General features: G+C 41.3%; 1 long non-coding RNA gene across 1 annotated transcript; it reads right to left on the bottom strand.

Moving 5' to 3' along the window:
* Nucleotides 1–1,702: 1,702 nt before the first annotated feature.
* On the bottom strand, nt 1,703–3,655 carry LOC145167641 (uncharacterized). The gene is made up of 3 exons (XR_013741307.1): nt 3,236–3,655; nt 2,273–2,349; nt 1,703–1,891 (listed from the first exon to the last, which is right to left on the bottom strand). It is a non-coding gene; the product is annotated as an uncharacterized LOC145167641 (long non-coding RNA).
* Nucleotides 3,656–5,012: the final 1,357 nt, after the last annotated feature.

Raw genomic sequence — 5,012 nt, 5'->3', positions numbered from 1 at the left:
ATAAGTAAAGTAACTATCTTGTGTCAATTGTTTACTATTGTTTCACTTTTGCATGTTTTGACTTCCAAAATAATAAGATTATTCAAACTGTGCACAGTCGATCATACTTTGGAAGTAGGTTATGAAAGTAGACTGTCGTGAATGGGTTTTGTAAGATTTTCTAAGGTGTTAGACATAGCAAAATTTTGCTACAACATTCATGAGTGCTCTTGAAATAAGATTTAAGTACTGGATTAAACCCACACTCACATGAATCACTTCATGGAATTTATCACGAGTGATTGTGAGACGATAATATTGTATAGTCCTCAAACCAATATATATGAGTTGTTGATTATGAGTTGGTTGTACATTAATAGTGCGAAAACGCATCAGTAACTTGATGTTATAAAACGTATTGTTGTGTATGATTCAACAAGTAGTTAGAACAAGCATATAAGTCGAAGTTTATTTGTTCCTTTTATCCTAAGAAGAATAAAAGCGATATCTTGGGCCCATCGATGATTTTGTTTTGACTTATGTGCAGGGCCCGGTTAGGACTAAATTGACGTGTTCAATTAAGTTCTATGTCAAACAAATCTGAAATCGGGAAACAAAATTTTGGACAATGAGTATGACTTTATCCCTTGTCTTTGTCCACACGATATATTGAAGAACAGAAAATTATATGATCTCTTATCTAATGGATGCGTCAGAGTTCGACAGTGGCTTTTAAGAGCTATGATTTCTAATCGGACTTTGAAGTTACATTGACAGTTATAGTTATTAGACTTATCCAAGTGGGAGACTATTGGATTAGGTGTCTAAGCCCATAACTATAATTGGTATGTACTTGACCCGATAGTAGCATGGTCCATTTTGGGTTGCATTCTCCAAAGCAATTTGATAGGATGGATTTTGAGAAAGAGGTTATTTGTGATTTATTACTATAATATATAAATTTTGAAATCATATTATTTAATTATTATTGATCAAGAATTAATTTGGAATTAATTTAGTGATCAAAAGTGACTAATTAAATTAACGTGGACTGATTATGTAAATCAATGATACATATGGTTTGGGCTAATGATCCATGATTGATTTATGGTGGACAAAGCATACGAGAAAGTCCATTAAGAATTAGTTCATATGAGTTCTGGATCATAAGCCTAAGTGTAAGAATTAGGGTTACATATGACTCTTGGAATTCTACACTATATATGTAACCCCGAGCCCTAAAAACTAGACACACTTTCATTCCAAAGAAGAGTATAGCCGATTTTGTGTCTCCATAACCTTTTTCATAATCCTCTAATTACTCTTGGTGTTTTGTGAACCATTTGAAACATCACACTTGAGGTGCTAAGCTCTTATAAGGCCAAGTTCTACAAGCTACATCAAAAGGTAATCTTCTAACTAGTTTTTATGATTCATATATCAAAGTTGCATGCCAGTTAAGCTTCATGCTTTGGAAAAAGAATATTGCATGTATAATTAGAGAAAACTTAGATCCAAAGCAGTAGGGTTGTATGTACACCATAGGGATGTTAGAGTACATAAAACTCATCAGTGGTATCAGAGCCATGGGTGTTTTCTATTATATTGATGCAATTATGTTAATTTTCAAAGCTCAAAAATTCCAATTCTGGATTCTGCCAGGATGAACTCGACGAGTTTTATCATATGATGATGAACTCGACGAGTCCTGTAACACCGAAAATTTTCATATAAAATTTTCATTGTTAAATCACAAAATTCTCATAATACATTACACGAAAATCCACAATTGTCAAATTAACAAAACACAAATCCATAACTGTTTGATTAATAATCTAGGATCCTCCAAAACATAACTCTTCATCTTGTGTGTACAATTGAGCCGTCGCCTTCCCGTGATCCTGAGAAGTACCTGAAACACATAACACATAACACGGTAAGCACGACGCTTATTGAGTCCCCCAATATACCACATACAACACATATTAGCCACTCGAGGCTATAACTCTGTGGACCCTCTGGTCCTAACTCTGTGGACCCTCCGGCCCTAACTCTGTGAACCTTCTGGTCCTAAGCTCGTTGGACCCTCCGGTCCGGTCTGCTTGAGCCTTCCGGCCTCATAAATCGTTGGACCCTCCGGTCCGGTCTATAAACTCCGCATAGCATAATTCACAAAGACATAATGCATAACATGTCACATACAACAGGATAACATAATACTCAATGTAAGCACATAAGACCTTCCGGTCACACATAACTACCACTCAAGGTAAAGTATAGTGAGAAGACTCACCTCGGATGGCGAACAGATCCTATAAATGCTGCTGGTACACTCCAGCTTCTATCACTAAGCCAAACCCACAAATAACCCTATTGGGATATAAGACAAACCTTCACATTATTAGGTCTAAATATGGTCCACCAATCCGGTCCATAAATAATCCAAGCCCAATGGGCCCACCAAGGCCCAATACCAAATGGGTTCACAAAAAGTCCTCCAATGGCCCAACCATGGCCCAATTTTCGAAATTGGGCCCAAACCCTCACACAGGTCTTACCCTAAAGCCCATCTAAATATTCTAGTCCACATGACTGCTCTTGGATGGCTCATCAATGGCCCAATCACCAAAGCCCAATAAAAGGCTCAACACACGACCCATGTAGAAACTAGGGTTTCCACATAAAATGATGATTAGGGTTAACTGTTTCTCACTTAACCCATTAAGGGCTTAACCCATTAAGTCCATGATTCCACTAAGCCATCATACAATAAAATCGTCATGGGTTATAACTTTAGTCCATTGGTCCAAATGTGGGTCCCAATAGGCCCAAACCAACAAACCCCAAAATTAGGGTTTTCTAAACCCTAATTAGGGTTTCTAGCCCATAAACCATCCAACAAGCCCATAACAAGCATTTGGGCTGATTAGGGTTCACTATGCCAAGGACCACCCACTGCCACCTCAGGTAGTGGTGGTTAGTGGCGGCTCACGACGGCGGCCACCACTTCACGGTGGTGGTGGGGGGTTTCCCGGCCATACAAGCACCCATTCAACCTCATAATTTCCGAAAACAATAATTATACTCAAACATAAACTCACAAACACACCCACAGCCACCTCCCATGGCGGCTGGTGGCGGCAGAGGGTGGCAGAAAACACAAATGGATGGCAGCCACCACCTCATGGTGGTGGCAATGGATTTTCGACCACAAGGAGAACACACACAAATCCAAAATGGAAACAGCAACACACACCTACATGAAGATCACCAAATACGCCCTAACACAGCCCTCGTCGTGGCGGCAGCCGGAGCTCGCTAGCAGATTTGGAATAACCACAGGGCGGTGGTGGCGACGACAGCGTGTGGGGCTTGGCTCCTGGTCTCCGGCTTCGTCGGCGGTTCAAGGTCTCACCGGCAGCGATCGTGGCAGACAATCTCGACTGGGCAGCAGCGGCTCGCTGCTGACTTCGTTGTGCTGCTCGACGCTATTGGCAGCAGCTTCTCCGATGGCTGGCCATGGTCTCACCGATCACGATTTACCGGAAAGAAGAGTGGAGGCAGAAGGAGGACTCCCAATCGGTGGCGGCTCAATAGAATAGTGGTTAGGGTTTGATTCATGAACACGGGAGGGAATAAAGATCACCGACTAATCTCGCATCCCTCCAAACTTCCATTCATTTTATCACATTCAGCTCCTCCTTACCCGATTTTCTTCAAACTAAGTACAAAATTTACCTAATAAACCCCGCCCTCAGAAATCATTACAAATTGAATCCAAAATTTACAATCTGGTCCTTTCTTCCCAAAAATCTATTCAATTAAGTCCCAATAACTTACAAATCAGCCCCTGCCTTTGAAAATATATACAAACCACTCCGTAATTTACACTTTTAACCCCCAACTGCTTAAATCGTGACAATTAACTCCTCGAGGCCAACACCTTGCCATATTATTATTATTATTTTTATTATTATAGGGTTTCGACTCATATTAACCCTTATCTATTTATTTATTTAATATTCGGGATGTTACAACTCTCCCCCACTCAAGTTAGATTTCGTCCTCGAAATCATTCCTTACCATCCCTTACACGCTCGACATCTTGAACGGCATGGCCATAAGCCCAAGCATAACCCCAGCCGTTCCGTCTAATAGAGGTATCTTAACCAACCACATGTACATGCAACCACTAAGTTCGCTTTACCCCCAAGCTGTAATCACACATCATTACCAACCTCTGTCGACTAACACTCACTAACTTCATGTATGTTATGGTCCTTATCAAGCCGAATGAACTAACCCTCCCAGGTCTAGAACATCAAATGTAAACCATACCACTCAAAATGAAATCCATTAGGGATCTAAAATCTCAGCTTATCTTAACTTTACACAGATAGGGCCAAACTCAAACTTGAGAGTCTGATTCAACAGCAGAATTGGAATCTCTCAAATCCAATCTGATACTCAACTCACAACCCGTGATTTACGAATCTACGCGTACATCACTTCTCCAATTCCCACCAATGTGCCATAACCTCTAATCAATTCGAGATATAACGGATCCCAACCATCATGGAGATCACAATCTCGCCCCTGGCCCGGCCACCAGGTTCCCAAAGACTCAATTATTAGGACTACCCAAGCCTAAAACTCTTATGCGTCAAGCTCTGATCAGAGAGCACTTCATCACAACGCTCTCTCGCTGACTAGTGGGTACTACGGCTCCCCGCAATATCACAACGACCTCTCACTGAACAGTGAGTACTACGGCACCCCGTAGCATCACCACATCCTCTTACTGAATAGTGATTACTGCGGCTCCCCGTAGCATCACCACAACCTCTCACTAAATAGTGAGTACTACAGCTCCCCGTAGCATCACCACAACTTCTCTACACTGACTCCTTGAAGCTGCAGCTCCCCGCAGTCTTACCGCACTTACTCTTACCACTTCACAATCTCATACTCAAGTTAACAACACACTACGATCATTAACTCATGTTCTACGGCCCAGCATAGATAGGTACCCA

This window comes from Lactuca virosa, chromosome 3 (genome assembly GCF_052849685.1).
Source record: "Lactuca virosa cultivar CGN04683 chromosome 3, Lactuca_virosa_CGN04683_v6, whole genome shotgun sequence".
Lineage (NCBI taxonomy): Eukaryota > Viridiplantae > Streptophyta > Magnoliopsida > Asterales > Asteraceae > Lactuca > Lactuca virosa.
This window is presented reverse-complemented; position numbering and strand designations above follow the sequence as displayed.